Raw genomic sequence first — 12,596 nt, 5'->3', positions numbered from 1 at the left:
GGTTTCTGGACACGATCAGGGACACGTATGGGTAAATGTTAGTTTAACCCCCGAACATTCACCCCTTTTTACTAGAAGGACTAAAGTTTCACAAGCATTTTGTTAGCTGGATTCATGTTGGGAAAATAGTGTGCTGCCCATTCAGTAAGTATGCGGCCTTAGAGATGACAGAAGAGGTGCGATATTTCCACTTTGCTCTGTGTTCTCGCTCATTACTCTTGTTGCTGTGGTATTGGTTTTGTCAGATTAGATTCAGAATCAGCCGACGGCCTTCAAAAAGCAGGAGCTGAATTTTTGCATGTCTCCTGTTCGGCCTGGTGTTTATGGATCAAAAGTGATTTCCAATTTTCTCCCTATTTTGGACACTGTCTCCCAAGAAGTATATTCTTATAAACTAGACTGCACTCTCAGTTACATTTAGAGGACGATGTATTTTCTCCAGGATTACATTACGTACTTTTTAGCCAACCAATCATGTATTAGAAGGGACGGACCTGTCACCCAGGTAACCCACAAAATGGCTTTCAGACATGTTGGGAAAAGGTTGTATTTTATTCCATCCATTGTCTATACTCCGCTTAATCCTCCCTAAGGTCACGGGGGGCTGGAGTCTATCCCACCCTGGACAGGTCGCCAGTCTATCACAGGGCTACACTTAGAGACAGACAACCAAGCACACTCACATTCACACCTACAGACAATTTAGAATCACCAATTAACCTCAACATGTTTATGGACTGTGGGAGGAAGCCGGAGAACCTGGAGAGAACCCACGCTGCACGGAGAGAACATGCAAACTCCACACATAAAGATCCCAGGTGTTCTCACTGGGGCGCGAACCTTCTTGCTGCGAGGCAACGGTGCTAACCACCGAGCCATCTTGCATCCCCTGTTTAAACCCAGACCAGGATATTTTCCCAACTAAGTAGTTTAGTGCCTAAACATAACCAAGCCTAAAATATGTGGTTACGATTGTAGGGGGAATATTTTAATTAAAAAGGTGATATTTTCATAAATGTCATCAAGTAGTGTCCAAAATAAACCAAACAGCAAGTGAAAATAAAAGTAAACAACCAGTGGAAGGGAAACTTGAGCCGCTGAACACATAACGTATGCAGATCATTCACTGACAAAGTCGTCATTTAAGTATGCAGGTAGTTTGATTTGAAAAATATAGACACTTTATGACTCTTTTTTGTGTAAAAGGGTTGTGCATGCCTCGTACAGAATCATTGTTTGTACGTTAGGTCTCTGTGGCACATATATGTCATTCACGTGGAGTTGCTGCTTTCATTGATTGCAGAGGAAGTTAGTGATGCAGCAGCTGCTCTGGGAACAGTCAACATTGGTCCTGAGTTTAGTGCAGCCACAATGTGGACACAGCGGATACTTTACAAGCACAGAGCAGCTAAAGCTCCTCTGATTTAGGTCGTGTCTATAAAATCTATGTAAATACAGCATAATTCAGAGCACAGCCGTCATCCTTAACTCACAGCGAGTTTGTAGGAGGACATCATGTTTATAAGTTGTCGCTATATTATTTAGCATTTATGTAGCGTTCGTCCAAACGGCCATCCAAACTCTGCATGACCTACAAACCAACTTTTAGTTCTGCTTCTGAAAAGTTCCAACCAAGTCAGACTCCACTGTAGCCGCCATGATCTAAAACTGTAGCGATGTCATGACACGACAATTATATTATTAAAGAAGAAAAACATTTGTTATAATGAATTCAAGTTAAGATTGTCAGCTGTAGATCTAAATCTAGATCAGGCACCCTCTAGCTGGATCATTCTTACATATATGACGACCTCTTAATGACTGATGAAGCCTAGAAATGATCTGATGGGACAGTAACTGGCCAAGACAGTGTATTTTACAGCCTTTTTATTGGATGCATCAATGCCTTAAAGTGGTACAAGTTTGTTTTTTATTTTTTTATTGACAATAATAGTAAGAATTAGAAAAATTAAACCACATAAAATAAAATGAGGTGAACTGCAGTGGGTGGTTGGTTTATTTGGAACTGAAACACGCCCAGATGTGGTTTGGAGCGTCGTATCTAAAACCACCGTGGACACACACAGTGCATTGAATGATTCCATTCAGTGATTCTGTGCTGGAGCTTTGACTCAGTGTTACTCCAGCGGTCTGTGCAGCTCAGATGGGGCCGGGAGCGAGATGGGCGATATCAACCAACTTATCCAAGATTGCTCGATTCAGAGGCGGCTGTTCGATTGAGAATAAAATCAACCTTCTCATTAACATCATCTACATCAAAGTCACTTCCTCGGGTCTGTGACTTGAAAGGTTTGGACCAGGGCGCAATCCGTTGCCCGCGGAGGCCCTTTGTGCATCATGGTAATAGAGAACAAAGAAGGCCAAAACCTTATGCTATTAAAATAGATTCACCAAAACCAATTGTAGTATATTAGCTTGGAAATGACACAGAGGAACTGACGAGGGTTTTTAGTGGCAGATGGAGTTTCCCCATACCATGAAATTTGTATACTTGGCTACTAAGAAAACAATTCTTGCTGGTACGATGAGCAGCCTTCCTGTTTTCACAGAGAAAGTGACACTGGGAGGGTGAGAGAGTGTGAAGCCTCTTTAATTGCCTTCGGTCACCCACAACGTTGAACCGGAGCGCCACGCAGCTTAGCAAAGGAACCGGGCAGAGGGTCTGATAGATATTTTATCGCCCAAGTTAACGGTTAATGAATTCCCAAAGTGAAATCTGTCACTTCAAAAATAAAGAGGAAGGCAAATTAAAGGGAGATAGAGAGAGACAGGGGAAGAAAGGAGCTGGAGAGGGTGACACAGTTTTAAAATGCCCTATCTTTTGGCCATCCCCGTTTTTCAATGGAATAAAGAAAACTCAGCCCCTTTCTTCTCCTCTTTTCTTCCTCCACTTCTTTTTTCTCCCTCCCATCCTCCTATCTCTCACACCGCTTTTCTCTGAAAAAATTCTCATGAATGATTTATATGTGTCTTGTTATCAGCAACGATTTCTATAGACCCCAACGCATTCACCAAGACATTTGTGGCGTAATTGTTAATTTTAATGCCATAATGGCTTCAGATGGGAGCTCTGATTAGACATTTATTACACAATTAAATGAAACATACTCAAGAATCACAAAAGCCTTCCGTAATTATTTCAGGCCATTAATAAAATGGGCATTAAATTATATTGGACACAAAAGAGAAGTGAAATAGATTTCCATTAGAGCAATAGAGGCAGAGAGGGGTAATAGATCCTGCCTGAATTCACTCTGAAATTAATTGTTGCCCAGCCTATTTCCACACACAGTGGAATAAATGAATGAGAAAAGAGAGGAAGAGAAGAACGAGTTGGTGGCCGAGAGAGTGAGGGGAGGGGGTTACATTAAGAGCCTCTGATAAAAACCTTTTGTTTGACGTACTACAATGGACCCTCAATTCAAGAGAGAGGGAGGGAGAGTCGGACCAATTTCAATCTTACTCTGCCCGTCCAGACTTCTGACTCGAGGTTATATCCTCTTTTCAAGTTTGCTTTTGAATAAACAGCTATCAAAGATCTACCTGCGAATGCACACATCAAAATGTTTTTAGGAAGCGACGTGCAGGGCAGCCGAAGACAACTGCTAGTTAAACTGTGGCGTTCTAAGTGACAGGAAATCAATCTTTTCTGCGATTAACAAACGACCTGCCGGGTCCGAAGCAGGCTCTTTGACATCAAGTCACCTTCCACCTGCAGCGCCATGTAGGTCGAGCTCAGTAGATGAAGAAATAACTGCCATTTAATCAAAATCTGCAAGAGAGAAATGCCAGAGAAGAAAGTGTGGTGTAGCTTAAAAGAAATGTGAAATCAAAAAAAAAGGAGCATTTACAATAGAACAAATTTATTTTCCCCCATTTCTGAACAGTAAGATTATGACAGTTAAAACACATCAAAGCCCGACGTATGGCAAAGACTTTCTGAAGCCGTTTCCGATGGGAGCTCTAAATTGAACCGCCTTTTGAACTACCAGTCTCTTGAGATCTTCTGTAAAAGTGTAAAAGAAATGGAAACTGATATCTCACAAGGCTAGGACAGATCATTCAACAAAAATTAATTAATCATTCACTGATACAGATTTGTAGAATTGTATTTTTCTCTCTCTCTCTCTCTCTCTCTCTCTCTCTCCATCAGTGTGCCTGGCTTCAAAAGCTCCTACTTTCTTTAACTGTCTCTTCTTCTTTATTGCACATTTGAGTCGGCTCACTTTTTGATTTAACAATACCTACGGTGCGGCTCAGCGGCAGCGTTCTTTTCTTCATGATGAAGGTTATCCAGGTACAAAAGTCTGCAAACAAAACAGAGAGAGGAATGTACAACAGTAGAACTTTGAGACATTTAAGAGTCCCGATGTGCAATATTGATTTTCAATTTGAGTTTTGAATTCATCACCTGAATCAATGGCAGCTTTGCAGCACGTCGTAAAAGTTCAGGTCCCAGATGAGTGGATCTATGGTGAAACATAAAAAAGACAGGCGCTACTCAAACAAAAGTCTGTTTCCAGTAGGGCTGTGTGATATTGAAAACAAATTGACATTGTGATATTTTGTTTTTCTGCAATGTTTAGGCGAGATAGCCCGAGTAACTGTGATGAAAGAACTGGTCATTCAAGAATTTTTAGATTGATTTTGTAGAGACGTGGATTTTTTCTTTCTGTCTTTCTTTTTTAAATCATTAAAGACAGCAGCAAGATGACTTTCTACTGTGACGACTTTTCGATTGCAAACTGTGTGAAACTTTTTTCATGTGGTGCAACACTAGTGAACCGGTTTTTGCTCACAGTAGCCCTCAGATCTGACTCTTTGCTCATCATACAGAGCTGTGTGTTGCTGATTTAAATGGACAAATCCGTCGTGTTGACTCATGTAGTGACAACACACACACAGATACAGCTGGCAAAGCATTTGTTTTTGGTCAACATCATCCTTTCTGTTGCGGAAATATGTCCATGCAACTGACTAGGGCTTCAGGGTTGTGGCCAAAAATGATCAGATTCATTATTTTGATCAGTGCTGAAATCATTATTACCTTTTTTTTCCACAATTATTCTTTGATTTGAGAAACAAAATACTTTCACTGCCTAAACTAGAGCATTGCTTTCACCTCCATTTTGTGCTACATTCCTGCTAATGTACAAAACAGCAGCAAAATAAAGCAAAATACAAATTACACTGTACCCAAATTGCCTCACACAGATTGCTAAACATGATTTTTTTATCAGTGGACAGTTCAATTTGCCAATGTTTCCTAGATGCCTCGGTGCAGCTACAGCAAGGTTTTTGTGCACAGAGAAGCCTCTAGTCTCCACTCATTAACGGGCGTGTGACCAAATATGACTTTAAAATGACTGAAATGAGACGTTTTCATGTTCGACTTACCTGAAACCAGGATTTTTTTCTGTGTGGAGCTCAATCATGTTAATGTAACTGTGAGAAACCAAAATCATGATCGTAGTCATTCTTCCATTTAACATGCAGCCATACGACTGATGTTGCGTTGCTTCGTCTTCAGCCAGATCTTCCCTTTCAGTATTTCTCTCCTGTTTCTCGCTCATTTTGCTGTGCACATTTGGAGTCTGCATGACATCAAACTCTGTTTCTTATAAATAAAATAAAATAAAATAAAATAAATATACTCAGTGTATTCAAAAAATGCAAATGATGTTCTGTCAGATACTTGTATCCTTAAGGAGCCATTAACACCTGAGTGTCGGTTTCGGTTGGGGGTTTGTTGCTCCTGGGGTTTGTTAGGATCTTTTGTGTCGAGGTGTGAATGTGGTTTAAGACTGAATTGTAAACAGGTGAGAGGTGATGCCTCAGACCTCCACCTCTGTTGAGGGATGGTCTTTCCAGTTTGACATAGATGGCTTCTTTCACCCCTCTCTCAAAAGCCATCTATCTGTTTATCTGGATCTCCCAACTAGTCAGTCAGTACTGCTGAAGCCTCTTGGATGAGAGGTGAGACGTCTTCAAGGAACTCTAGCAAGTCCAGTTGCTCCGATTAATCTACGAGAATGTAGCATTATGTGTTTTTAGTTCATTTGCCTTAGTTAACATCACTCGCTGTGATGTGGCTTCTTCACACATTCATGCAGCTCTAAATCACAATAATTTACATGATTATGGGTATTGGATATATAGGATGAGGTGGCCTTTACTTGCCTCTTCAGGGCAGTTGGCCACCAAATGTGCTCTCCCAGTAAAGCCTACATTTGCTTTACCTCTGGATGTCTCCCATATAACCACCAAATCCAATTAATCAAAACATTATATTTCATAAAGTGCAGTATTTCCCAATAATTAAAAAGGACAGAGCCTGAATGCCAATGCTGGGCATGCACTCCAATAGACAAATTACATCCACTGATGAGATATGGCTCCTGGCTATAATGAGAGGTAATGAGTGAGTATAAATGTGTCATAGGTGTTATCATGAATATTTTACTTAAAAGGTTATAAAACAGCTGTTATTTAATTTTAAAAAGCCCCCAAATACAAAATGTATTCATGTGAATAAATTAAGCAGTGATTTGGGAGTCCTGTACATCATCCTCTCGTTAGCTGTGATGGTATTTAACGATGAACGTTACCTGGAGGTTTGCTTGGCATTACGACAGTAGAACTTTCTTAAAGTCAGGTTTTTCAGCGTGCAGTTTAAAAGGTGAAAGTCTGACTAAGCATCAAATTAACCCTAAATGACTGCATGCTCATTGGAGCTTATCATGTAATCAGGAGGGAACTGTTTTATTTAAGTTAGTAAGAACTCCGGCTTCCCTACAAGGCAAAGCGTTGTCTTTTTGTTTTGTTTTTTTCTCAAAGTTAAGTCTCACTTTGGCCTGGTGATGGGAACAACAAGATTTATTGTATATAAAATACCCCAAGTGTTTCTGATCCGTAGATTCTCCAGTTCAGTTTGGCTTCTGAGGATGTTTATTTCAGGTAGAATTTTTTTTTAAATCCTAGGACTTGATTGATTTTGAGTGAAAGTTATGGCACTGTGTATGACAGGACCGGTTCTTTGAAGGACAGTGTCTGTTGCTCAGTTGCTGTCTGATGTCCACAGGTTGCAGCATGTCTTCAGTGGAAGTTGTTGGATCGTTACCCACGATGTGCCAACAGGAATTAAGGCGTCTTCTTCAGTGATCCATCAAGGTATTAGGAACCCCTGCGAGGGACATGCATTTTCGGCACAAGGTAAGTAAAAGCATAACAGCAGCATTTGCTTGCAGCCTGAGGTCAGGTGTTTCAGGGACGAGGACTTGGGAAGTTCCAGCCAGAACAGGAGCTTCAATAGCCAAACATTTCTGAGATTTCGTAGATCTTTGGTTCAGAGCTTCAGCTTATACAAAAGTTGATCAAAAAGGGTTTTTTTTCCTGTCCTTGAGCAGTTAGTAACCCAGAGAAGAAAAAAGAGAGAGTGCTAGACATCAGCGTTGACAGGTTGTGGATTTCCGGACATCTGTAAGCAGAGCGTATCCTCAAGATCAATGGGGAAAGAATGTGTGGTTAGATTGGTGGAATATCTGAAGACTTTACTGAACCAAAACATACACTATGGATAGGATCTTACAGTTAGAAGACATGAGTTGAGTTGCTTCATTTACAAGAAGAAGCTCAGGATACAGGACAAAGCATCCTTGGATGATGATGGTGATGGTTTCATCTTCCTGTGAGAACGTGTTAGATGCTGAACTTTGATGACCGTCAGACAGAGGAGGTGTGGACAGTACAGCTGTACACCTGTGTTACAGACCCCCATGTTGTACCTCTTTACAGCAAATGAATGCAAATCTCACATTCACTCAGAATGTGTCTTTCACATTTTAGCTCAAATCACTGCAAAGATGGTTAATTTTACAGTGACTGTATGACCCCTGTATCTAGTTGTGTTCTAAATGGACTGTTTCAGTGTCAGTAGCTTTAAATGCAGCTTAGCTGCTGCTGTCCACAGAGCCTTTAGGAAAAAGACTGTGTCTGCATCTGTGATTGACAGCGTGGAGCAACACAGTTGACAACATGGCAGCTGTCTGACAACAGAAACAGAAAAATATGTAAATGAGAAATGCTTTACTGGGGATTTGGCTGTATTAAAATATAGTATTTTGAGCCGGGGAGAAGACAACAGATGTAAATCTCAGAATGTCTCTCAGAGATACATTTTGTACAGAACTCTGACCTGTGAACGTATGATCAAAGCTAATGGTAACGTTAGCCGCATTAGCTACACAACGTGCTAGCATGATTGTTGTGGGGACATTGCTATCAAAAAAGACAAAACAACAATCCACTGGATCCTCAGTTCTTTAGATACTGGGAGGGCATGAAGACCCTTGTGTTCACTCTTGCAGGAAACAGCAGAACATTTGGTGTGCTTGCTAGCGGCTAAGACATCTTACAGTTAGCAGAAACAGCCCTAGAAAGTAAAAATGAAAACTAGTGGACAGTGAAGCAGCTCCTCATTCTGGAAACAGCAGGCAAAGGTCTTACAGGCTTCTAGTTGAGAGGACCTGAGGAAGTTCATATTCTCACAGCTGGTAGATTACACTCCCCAGTTTTTAGGACACAATGAAAATGCCTTTTCACCATATGGGACCTTTAAGGTCAGCCTCTTATGGTCAGTCCTCAGATCCTCAAAGAGTGTTTTGGTCTCTATAGTCAGTGCTCCTGTTCTTCCAGGACCTCCTTCACAGTCAGTGGTTTCTAGTTGCTATTTTTTTTGTTTTGTTTAGCAGTTTTGAGATGACAAGGAAAAAAGGCCGTAGCTTCTGGATCTTGAGTGAAACCCTAACACCATTCTTCAGACAAACAGGCATGGGTGTAGGGGTGCGGTGCTTTTTTAGGAAATCACATGTGTAGTCTGCCTCAGAAGTTCCTTGATAGTACTGAAGGGTCAGCAACAGCACAGAAAATGCACAAACAAAACATTTTAGTAGAGCTTTTCCTAAGTGCTGTTGTATTTACAGCAGGGCGGCACAACATGTTGTTTCAGCATTAACACTGTGATGTGCACAATAGTCACATGGCATGAATGGTGATGTGAAGTAAGGTAGATTCACTCCATCCCTTCATGCTACAACTTCCTTCTCTGCTTGACACAAAAAGAAAACTTGCACAGTTCTCATTTTCCATGACTAATCAGCGAGAGGAGTCTGTCTGACAGAACATCATTTAGTCTAATTTAAAGATTTTCAGCTACACTGACTTTTTTTTAAAACTCCAAGTTTGTCGACATGCGGCCTCTACGTGTGCACAGCAAATGGGTGAGGAACAGCAGAGAACCACTGAAAAGGAAGATTTGGTTGAAAAAAGAAACAGTTGTATGGAAATAATCCAGACACTGACCAAAAACAGACATTCTGCCAACAGTGTCCTGCAATTTTTTTTGCAAATACATGAAGCAACAACTGCACAACAACAATGTGGTAAACATGGTGAAGGCTGCCATCCTGGACCAGTGGACCAGGCTGCTTTGGCTACACACTGCATCTGACAGCTGCTAAGTTATGCCCACGCTTTATTCTCTAATCTGTTTTTTCATATCACAATATATAATGCAAAAAAAATAAAATATCGCAATGGCAGGTTTTTTTTTTCCCCCCAAAATTGCGCAACCGTTCTTCACACTGCCCTGAGGAACCATGTAACCGTTGCAAAGTTCCGCTCATTGGGCTTTAATCAGGCTACATTTACAGAGGCGCTGCAGGGCCTGGCATATCTGCTGGACACACTCACCTCTGCATGTACCTGTAGTGCTGTGGTTTCCCAAGTGGAGGTCGTGAGATGTTTTCCAGATATCAAATACATTTTTTTTAAATTATTAGAAATAGCATATTTTAGCCAGAATTCTTCCAAAAGATAAAAACAGGAGTTAAACACTGCTTGTCCCACTGCTGCTCCTGCTCACTGTGTATTTACTCAGTGGCACAGTTTATACATGGAGTTTGCTTTGACTGATGAATTCTGCTACTCGCTTGCATTACATGACTGTAAAATAATGTTCTTCTATGTTCGGCCTATTCGTGTGTAATACTGTTAAAACCACTGCTGGTGGTAGTTGGGGGCTTTTGCATCATTATTTCGGGGGTCGGAGGCTGAAGTTTCTCAACACCTACTGAATGATCAAGATATCTAAAGGTCAAGAGTTTATCTGTTTACCACCTCATGTTTGTTGGATGCTTTTTTTTAAGGTCCAACACTTAGAAACTATTTTTTCTGCACCATTGTTACCATAGTAACAGTCAACAACCTCACAATGTCAACTTATGGAGCGACTTTGACAGGAGCAGAATTTAAGCAGAATGTGAGGCAGTAATAAAATATATAGTTAATATACATGTGCATCGCTTTTTATTCTATAGTGTTATTCTGTCTGTACATCTTATGTTATTGTTTATGAGCAGTTCAGATTCTCATTTATGCTGGTAAATCTTATCTGGTGAGTCACAGTCTCATGTGAAAGGCTGAAATCCCCCTGCAAGGAAGGCCAGCTCTAAATGAGTTTTTTTCTCTTAATGAAGGTCAGGAGAGAGTCACATCTTTCCTTTTGTGATAATTTATCCCTATCTCCTGTTATCTCTGTTTTGCCCCTTTAATCCTAATTGTATTGTATAATTGTGCGATGTGGACCTCGTGGTCTTTGAAGTATTGGCCCTATCCTTTCATTATTACCTGACGCCTTGAACCTCTGTTAATTTTTTTCCTGCTCTGTTCTGTATTATCCAGTGTTGCAGAATAAAAGCGGAGAGCAGCTTAAGTTCAGTCATTTTAAATTTCATTCATTTCACTATCTTCTTAGGAAATTATTTCACCACAAAGATATGATATATACGGCTCTTTTCTGTAATATAGTCCGCATGTTGGCGGTACAGCTCAAATGCGGCTCATTGCTGTTTTGATTGCTTCTCAGTGTCACTGAATGGTGCTTGTAAAGGGATAATGTAAAAAGATCCGCAGGATGCTGTGCAGAGTTTTAGAATTGCTTCTGTGTCAGTGTGAAAAAGCCTTTTTGTGTTTAACACTGCAAGTATAATTATCAACAGTAGAAGTATAACATTTTTGTGTCATCGTCAGGGACAAACGCCTTAACCATGAACATTTCAGTCTGCCAAGGTGCCAGAGCTGCAACTTAACAGCTATTTCCGCCGCTGATAAATCTTTTGAATAATTTCTCGATTTAATAATCAGTTGTACGATTTTTTAAAATGTCATAAAATATTCATCAGTGTTTCCCAAAGCTCAGTGATAAAGGTCTTGTTTTCTCCACAACCCAAAGATATTTAATTTACTGTGATAGAGGAAGAAAGAAAAAAAAACATTTAAGAAGCTAAAAATCAGAGAGTTTGGACTCATTTTGAAATAGTTTGCGATTAGTTAAACAAACTTATCGACTAATCATTGCAGCTTTGGAAGAGGCTGAGCATATTCTCTAAAAAATGGCTGAAGAGAGGCTGCGACGTGTTTTCACATTAAAATGTTTTTGTAGAGGAATCAGGTGTTTCAGGGCTGCTGAGCGGATTACAGTGAATTTTATGTCGCTCTTTGACTTCCAGCATCTTTATGTTTGCCTCTGTGTGTGTGTGTGTGTGTGTGTGTGTGTGTGTTCTTATGGTTTGGGTGTTGCACAGAAATTTTCAGTGAGAGCTGCAAGTACAGAATAATTCTTGACGCATGAGTGTAAATGGCTAACTTCTGACTGTGTGGTACAGTGTTGATCTACCATCAGAAATGTAGAAATAATTAGAGGCTACAACATCATACATGATGCTTTTTCCCAACATGCAGAGATTGAATGTCCTCTCACTGATGCTGGAGTAAAGGCATTTTTTTTTTTGGCAGCATAAAAATGTGTGTGTGATAATTTTTTGTTGCCAATATTTCTTAAATCCAAACGTGGTTCAACAGTTCCACACTGTGAAAAAAAATAAGCTTAGAAAAAGTTAGGAAAGTTTTAGACCATGTGAGTTGTCTCGGGTTTCTGCTATTTTATTTTATTTTTTACAGAGAACCATCACTAAATAGGATGGAAATACAATAAAAGGCATTGAAATGTCAACCCTAGCTTTTAAGAGTTTTTGAGGGGAGGACGCAAGTGTGCAGTGAAGAAAACCTCTTACCGCCTCAGCACCATGGACAGTTACGGTGGGGGAGCTTACCTCGATGCTCTCCACGGGAGCCCGAGCTGGCTAATAGGCTCTCTGTGTGTCAGGCCGCTCCCCATTCACTTTTTAAGGCGAGATGGATGGACATGTGTCCTTAGATAATCCCACTTTTATGTGTGTGTGTGTGTGTGTGTCTGTGCGCGCGTGTGGTGTTTGTGTGTGATTGGAATTAGCAGATATTACAGCAGAAAGTAATATTTAGATCCAAACCAGCAGCGGGTCATTTTTATAAGAAGTAATACTAACAGCTTCATTTTAACAGTCGTTTTTAAAACCAAATATATCCTTTACAGACATGTGTTCACTTTTTGCAAATGTGTTTTTGTGCTGCTCCAATCAAATCTGTGGACATTCCTCAGTGCGTAAAGTTTGGACACGGTGACGCGCATCCCGGTGCAA

The sequence above is a fragment of the Stegastes partitus genome, unplaced genomic scaffold (genome assembly GCF_000690725.1).
Source record: "Stegastes partitus isolate 25-593 unplaced genomic scaffold, Stegastes_partitus-1.0.2 Scaffold862, whole genome shotgun sequence".
Lineage (NCBI taxonomy): Eukaryota > Metazoa > Chordata > Actinopteri > Pomacentridae > Stegastes > Stegastes partitus.
Note: the sequence above shows the minus strand (reverse complement) of the source record.